The sequence below is a fragment of the Camellia sinensis genome, chromosome 7 (genome assembly GCF_055761805.1).
Source record: "Camellia sinensis isolate YWXY chromosome 7, ASM5576180v1, whole genome shotgun sequence".
NCBI classification, from domain to species: domain Eukaryota; kingdom Viridiplantae; phylum Streptophyta; class Magnoliopsida; order Ericales; family Theaceae; genus Camellia; species Camellia sinensis.
The window spans coordinates 104,726,070-104,734,926 of record NC_138967.1 but is presented as its reverse complement, the minus strand read 5'-3'; positions in this window follow the sequence as shown (position 1 = coordinate 104,734,926).

Genomic DNA, 8,857 nt, shown 5'->3' with positions numbered 1-8,857 from the left:
AGTAAAACGAGGATCACTATCTGAGACGATCGTCACTGGGACCCCGTGCAATCTCACTATGTCCCGAATATACAAGTCGGCAAGATGATCTACCGAATCTCTCACGCGCATAGGAATAAAGTGCGCCGACTTAGTCAACCAGTCTATAACTACCCAAATAGCATCACTACCCTGCTGAGTCCTCGGAAGACCTACAACGAAGTCCATAGTGACATGCTCCCACTTCCACTCGGCAATAGGCAAGGGTTGAAACAAACCCGCTGGCCTCTAATGCTCGGCCTTCACTTGCTGGCAAGTAAGGCACTTCGATACGAAAACAGCCACATCTCTCTTCATACCCTGCCACCAAAACTGGCGACCCAAATCCCGATACATCTTAGTGCCTCCCGGATGCACCGCAAGACGTGAATGGTGAAACTCTCGGAGTACTTCCTCTTGGCAAGACTCCGGCACAAACAAACGGTCTCGGTATCTCACACTCTGGTCGGGATACACCGTCAAACCCTTCTCAACCTTCCCACTGGAGATCCTCTCTCGGAAGGACTCTACCTCAAGGTCACCTCTCTGTGCCTCTAACACTCTAGTCACAAGGATAGGCTGCGCGACAACGGAAAACAAGGCCGCAGCCTCAACAGATTCGCCCAGTAGCAAATCAAACTTGCCAAGTGCTCCCAACATCTCCAATTCTCGGATGGCAATACAAGCTACATCACTAATGGATTTCCTACTAAGGGCATCGGCCACAACATTGGCCTTTCCCGGGTGATAGTGCAATTCAAAATCGTAGTCCTCAATGAACTCCATCCATCTCATCTGTCTCAAATTCAAGTCTCTCTGTGTAAACAGATACTTCAAACTCTTGTGGCCCGAGAACACCTCGAACCTCTCACCATAAAGGTAGTGCCTCCAGATTTTCAAGGCAAAGATCACTGCTGCTAACTCTAGGTCGTGTGTAGGGTAATTCTTCTCGTGAATTTTCAACTGACGTGAGCCATAAGCTACCACGCTCCCCTCCTGCATCAACACACAACCCAAACCCTCCCTCGAGGCATCACAATAAACCGCATAACCCAACCCTCTCTCCGGAATAATCAAAACCGAAGCGGTGGTTAGCCTATCTTTCAACTCTTGGAACGACTTTTCACAAGTCTCACCCCACGCAAACTTGACCCATTTCCGCGTCAATCTAGTCAACGGCGAGGCTAACTTAGAGAAATCTTTCACAAACCGACGGTAGTACCCAGCTAATCCCAGAAAACTGCGGATCTCAAACACACTCTTAGGCTGTGCCCAATCTTGCACTGCCTCAACCTTGGATGTATCAACAGACACCCCTTTCCCGGATACCACATGGCCTAAGAATTTCACCTCTCCTAGCCAGAACTCACACTTCTCAAACTTGGCATACAGCCTATGGGCTCTAAGCAGCTCAAGCACCACTCTCAAGTGTTCCCCGTGCTCCTCCTCAGAGGGCGAATAGACAAGGATGTCGTCCACGAAAACGACTACAAATCGATCCAAGAATTCTCGGAAGATCCGGTTCATCAAGTCCATAAAGACTGCCGGTGCATTGGTAAGCCTGAATGGCATCACCAGAAACTCATAATGGCCATACCATGTACGGAATGCCGTCTTAGGAATATCTTCCTCCCTGACCCTCAACTGGTGGTAACCCGATCTCAAGTCTATCTTAGAGAAACAACGGGAACCCTTCAACTGGTCAAATAGATCATCTATACGGGGCACAGGGTACTTATTCTTGACCGTAGCCCGATTCAACTTTCGGTAGTCTATACACAATCTCAAGGCACCATCTTTCTTTTTAGCAAAGAGGGCCGGTGCTCCCCACGGTGAAACACTAGGGTGAACAAAACCCTTATTTAGCAATTCCTGGAGCTGAACTTTCAACTCAACCAACTCTGCTGGAGCAAAACGGTAGGGTGCCATAGAAATCGGCGCCATGCCGGGCACTAAATCAATAGAGAACTCTATCTCTCGGTGAGGTGGCGAACTAACAAGGTCTTCGGGAAAGACATCCAAATACTCACAAACCACCCTCGACAATACAATCTGGGTCTCATCACACTCACTACTCTCAAAGCTAGCAAGTAGACCACTAAGCTCACTTCGCCCTCGCGAATCATACCCCGGTGGCAAAACACAACCAACCCGGTCTCCCAAGAAATGGAACCACTCCCCGCTCAAGGTACATAACGTGACCCTCTGGCGGTAGCAATCGATAACAGCCCGGTATGACGATAGCCAGTCCATACCCAAAATAACATCAAAGCCCTTCATGGGCATGACCACAAAAGGAAAAAGAAGCCTATAGTCGGCGACCTCTATATCACAACCTCTAACACCCTGTTTCAGGATCAACTCACCACCAATAGGCGATACCACACAAATAAGAGATGCTAACTGTGCTAACTCCAATTCCAAAACAGATGCAAATGCAGCAGATATAAAAGAATGAGATGCACCCGTGTCAATCAACACACTAGCAACCGAATTACAAAACAAAAAGGTACCTCTCACCACCGATGGAGCCGGTACTAAATCCTGCGCGGTAACAGCATACACGCGCCCTGTAGGCCCCTGATCTACCTGCTCACCTCTAGGAGCATACGACTGTTGCACTGACTGGGACGACGAAGCCCCCGGATTGGCCCTCGATGCCTGCACAGATGAGCTGGCTGAAATCCCTGCGTATGCCTAGAACCAGACGCTCCCGAAATAGCACTCAACTGCGGGCAATACCTCTTCAGGTGCCCAGGCTGACCACACTGATAACAAGACAAAGGCTGGCCTTTGCCCTGACTCTGGCCCTGAGGTCTAGCTGATGAAGAAGCAGCTCGCTGACCCCCTCCCTTCTGCGGGCAAACTGAAGACTTGTGACCCAACTGGCCACACGCAAAACAAGTCAAGCCTCCCTGACTACCTCTCCCCGAGCCTGCACTCGGCACCGGAAAGGTCGATCTAGTAACTCCACCCTGAGACTGCTGAGGGTAGGAACCCTTCTGCCTCCTGCCATCACCCTGACCATCTTGGCTCCTCTTGGAGCCTCTCTGCCCCTCATCCTCCTCCTGCATCATGAGCTCCATATGAGCTGCAGCATCCACTAAGTGTCTATACTCTCGGATGTAAGACCCACCAACTCTCAGCTTGAGGCCCCGCCTCAACTTCCGCTCAAACTCATAGCAACGGCGTTCTTCGGACGCCACCAACTCAGGTGCAAACCTGGACAAACTAGTGAAAGTGGCCTCAAACTCTGCCACAGACATACCCTGCTGATTAAGTCGGCTGAACTGATCCCTCAACTTCTCCGTAGCCACTGCAGATAAAAACCTCTCCTGGAAAGCATTTACAAACGCCTCCCATGTACCACCAACACGAGCCTTCTCGTACTTCCACCATTGACCCGCATCTCCCTTCAGCTGGAAGGATGCCAAGGTCACTTTCAGTGCCCCGTCCTCGATGCCAAGCATCTCGAACGTCTTACTCATCTGTTCTAACCACTCGTCAGCCTTCAATGGCTCCTTTGGATCTCCAACAAATTCGTCCGGATTAGACCGAAAGAATTCCCTCTTCAAGAAAGAAGGCCCTGCCTCAGCTGCCTGATTCCCTGCTCTGAGAATACCCAAAGCCCCTGCTATCTCTCGTGCCAAGGCACTCATAGCCTGCTGACCCGTTGGCTCGGCCACGTTGGCCTGACCAACTCCCTCCTGTACTGCCGGAACCTCTTCCGGTAACGGTACTTCATGTCTCGCAGGTCTACCACGCCTAGCACCTCTTCCTCGTCCTGACATCCTAATAAAAGTAATACAGAACGTTAGCACATTCACAAATGTGCCGAAACTAAACACTCACGTCCTAGTGCACGGACAACAGTAATTCACTCCACGTAAGCACGTAAACACATAAGCACTTACGAATTTCATTTCCGGATAATGAAAATCTCGAGGCGTTACTAGAGTTCCGGTTAGAAACAGCATTGATCAAGTGCTTTTCCAACAAGACTCCCAGAAACCCAAGGATCCAATCAACATCCTAGAAATCAAATCCCATACCCACATAGTCACATAAGCATGTTATCAATTAAGCACATAACATATGACACTAAATCTAAGTCTCTATCAAGCGAGACAAACCCATTGTGATACTAATCACTTCCCACGTACCCAAAGTATTCGAACCCGGTACGCTCTAATACCAAGTTGTAACGCCCCCAAAATAACAACATTGAACCCATCACTAGAGACATGCATTGATATATAAAAGTTCCACATTCTTCCATTTGTCAGAGTTTCATTACAAAAAGTATTACATGTTAACGACAAAAGCAAATGCCCTAACGGCTTACAGCTTTCCAAGTTAACACTTGGTTATAACAAAAGAGTACTAACTCAATTACACATTAAGCCCTTGGCTTGAATTTACATGTAATACATCAAAAATATGATAACAAAAGTGTGTCCGCCTCTAGCCTCCCAAGCTACGTCCTTGGAGGTGGCATGCTACCTGTACCTGAAAATGATATTCCCATATAGGGTAAGCCACAGCCCAGTAGAAACATACTAAACCAAATATGAACAATGACTAAAAGATTAGCAGTTGATAGATGGTCAACACTAATACTTTCCCTTATCACACTTTACATTTTCATGACATACATGTCCATATTACAACTCATTTTCCAACTCCTTTCAATTCTCAAATTACAACCATGGCTCAGAACCTGGCCAAACAACTCATATGAGACAGTAACTCATATCTAACACTTCCCATTTCATATTAGATAAGCATACTAGCTATATCACACGACAACAGATAAGCATACAAGCTATATCATCACTTCCACAGATATGTATATGAGCACTATCACACTTCCAATGACAAGCATATGAGCTCTGTCAACACATTAATAGATAAGCATATGAGCTCTATCTATGGAGTCCATCCCCTATCTCCTCCCAACACATCCAGTTTAGAGGTCCATCCCCTATCTTCCCCTAAACCGTGGAGTACATCCCCTATCTCCTCCAACACCACACAATGCATATAAACAACAATTATACACATCATCACACAATACATAAATTTAATGTATTCTCTCAATCGTCAATCTCAATGACACATTCCAGGGATTAGTTACAGTTTCCCTAATCATCATGCATTGTCTACAACAATCACGACTATCCTCTACCGATAGCCCAAAGCAGTTATTTCTATACAGAAAATAAATGCAACAATGGATATATAGTCAACATTTCAATTAGGTGAGTGATAAATAATCCTACTACACCCTTTAGCCTCGTACATTCCCAATCTCAACAATTCCACTTCATTTCCTCATTTCTCACGATTAATTATCCCAATTAATCAAACAATGTAATTAGGTCATTTTCCATAATTACCATTTCAACCCTTAGGTCCCATTTTCATCAATGATTCAACATTTATTCCATTTCTCTAAGCCAAACATGCATCTAGGTTTATTATAAATAAAACCCCAACTTTTGTAAAAATAACACAAAAGCCCCAAACCTTCACAAAATTACCAAACCAACCCAACATCTCAAAATGCTAAAATTTAAAGACAAAATCCATAGAGAGGAGTAGGATATCCCTACCTCAAATCCGGAGCCCCAAGGGAGAAGATGACAAAACCCAAGGTGCTCCAAATCCCGAAATTTTCAGATTAAAAAGTAGCCCTCGACGATCAACAACTTTTTTTGTAAAGGCCAAAGATGAGCAAATCACTCCTACTAGATCAAAACCTAGAGAGAAGGTAGAGTTCTAGAGTGAGAGGCTCAACAATGGTGTTTTTGGAAAAGTAGGAGAGAGAAGAGAAAGTGAAAAAGTGATTTGAAAAGTCAAAAGACGGAAATTTAACCCAGTCGCCCCGCTCGAGCGTCAAACGCCCCGCTCGAGCGTCACTCATAGACTCCCGCTCGAGCGGCGGATACACACTCCCAGAACTTTTACAGAACCAGGTCTCCGCTCGAGCTTTCAACTCCTCGCTCGAGCGGCACTTACACAACCCCACTCGAGCGACTAATACCACGCTCGAGCATCAAACACTGCACAGGAAATACTGGATGGGTGAAACTCCCGCTCGAGCGCCAAAACCCCCGCTCGAGCGGACAGGTCAAAATCTGGGCAACTAGTTTTGGTTTCTAAACTCAACCAACCTGTAACAAACCTGCCCAACACATCCGATCACTCAAATACGAAATAAAAAAGATGTAAACAAGATATTAATCAACTACCAACATCCACGGACACATGTCCGGATCACTGTACAACAAGGGTAAACCCGGGATCGCTATAAATTAATAGCAGCCAAATGTGCCTTTTTTATTACAATATATGGTTTCTATAAGCTAAGTACAAGAGTCATTATGTTTGTAGGCTTTTTATGGTTCTAAGGTGTATACAATCATAGATATTATGGTTGAAACCTGAGAAATTCTAGTCTAAAATAAATTATGTCCAAACTAGAGAAATTTTGTCCAAACTAGAGAAATTCTGGTTCTAGAGAAATTTTGTCCAAACCAGAGAAATTCTCTCCAAACCGAAGAAATTCCTAGAGAAATTTGTCTCATTATCTGTAAAGAATTACTCTGGGTTCAAACCAAAGAAAATTAAATTTTCTCTGAACAAAATTGTTAATTTTTGAAACTAGACTTTACAAATAGAAAGCAATTGATTGTTTTCCATTTGGAATACCTGTATATTCACCATTACAGTGGCCCAGAGAGTGAGAGTGCCTCGAACTTAGTAAGTGACTCCAATTTCCAACCAAAAAATGGATTAAGGGGGTCAAGAGGGGAGAGATACTTAATTGCAGATAATGGGTTTGATTCTCTGACTGATGAACGTAAATGGGGTGCTCGAATGACCAAAACAAGCCTTGTTCCTCCTGTTACTAGGAAATATGAAGTAATTGATCAATATGTTACTGTAGCAGATAAGGAGGAAGTGAAAAGGAAGATGCGGGTTTCCTTACCTGTTGATTATACTGAGAAGCTCTATGCTCAAAGAAATGGCACTGAGGAGTCAAATATGGAGATTCCTGAATTTAAGGATTATAAACTTGGAAAACAGCTTGGAGAGAGAGCTTTACAGCAATGGTGAACCTCAGCGACATTGAGCCTTTGTTTCGATGCTCTCGATCCGCTGTGATTCCATTCTTCCATCCTCGATTCGCCGGACTCAGCAATATGATGACCGTAAGATCGAGATCGGTGAGTTGATTTGATAGAGTCAAATTTCTCTATGATATATGTGTATGGGGTTGAGGGTTAGACATTACAAAATAATATTGTGAATCTCTTTCATTACTAAAAATGAGAGAGGGAACTTAAACTAATTTTCTCTTTTAATAATCATTGTAAAAACAAATGTAAAAATTACATTCTAAAATTTCTTTTAGAACTTTTGTTTATAAAAGCGAATGTAAGTAAACAATAGTAAAAATTATCATGTTTTGTTGGAGATGCCGAGCCAGACATGGCCTAAAACAAAGAAACAGACAAAAAAGAAGTCGTCATCATCTTCACTGTAGCAAGTGGTAGAACATCATCCCGCTCGCTAGCTATATATGGGCTTGCGTCGCGCTTTCTCATGGCACCCGAGAATCTCCAATCCCTAATCGCTTTTGTGTATCTTTGAACGTGGTAAGTTCAAACCAGATTCACTATCGATCTCATTCTGTATACATAAATGTTCGTATATAGAAAGTTATTTGAGCATTTGCAGCCTTTTATCCTTCGTTTTTCATCAAATTTATTCAATAATATAGATCAAATCTTTGTTTGATTTGATATAGCGAGAATCAAAATTTTCATCAATTCTTTTTAAAAATACCTAATTTATCCCCCCAAAAAACATCCTTTTAACCAATGAAGATGAAAAAAACTGATCTCCAATCCTTCAGCATTTAACAATCTCATCAAATTTTAAGTTAAAATAGGGTTGTCCAAAATTTGATGAAATATTTGATTCAACTCTCATTTGATGAAATATGTGGTGAAAACTTGATTTGATGCAAGTTTGATGAATGGATTGGATCTTATTTTTCTCAACCTTGTGATTGGATTTGTTGATTATTTTTCACTATATTTGAAGGGAGAGAAGGTGTAATATGGCGACAAAGACAAGCGAAGGTGACCCAAACGAAGCAGATGTGAAGGGAACGGGGCGTTGGGTGACTCTAATTTGCAAGTCGATGTTTTCTATTCCTCCGGTATCAACATCCTCAAATTTATGGCCTTTTCTTTTCTTTTCTCCAGCCAAATACTTTTTTTTTCTTGGTTTTGGGTTTCAATTGTAATTTTCTTCCCAAAATAACTCTTTTCTTTTAATTTTAATTTGATGAAACGAAAATAGATTTGAATATCCCATGTAATTTTGATTGGTTTATTGTAATTTTGATTGGATTATAGATATTCAGTTCAGATTTATTTAGGATAATTCAAACATGGTTGTTCGTCGTTGCTTTCAGGAGATAGCTCCATATTGTGCTAATTGCGCTTCCTTTTTGTTTTGTTTTCTCATAAAGACTCAATCTTTGAGATCATTTAGTTATGCTGTGTTTGGTTGGGGGATTTGGAGAGGGATTTGGAAAGGGAAAGGGAAAATATGTGTGAAACTAAGTGAATTTTTCCTTTTCTTTTCCAAATTCCTTTCCAAATTTCCCAACTAAACACAGCCTTAATGTACTGGCTTACTACAAATAATCTGAAACCAAATTTGCTAGAGTATATTCATACTCATTTTTTTATGCCGGATTCCCTACATAGAAGGTTTGTAGTTTCATTCTCATTTGGGCTACTTTCTTCTACCAGCAACT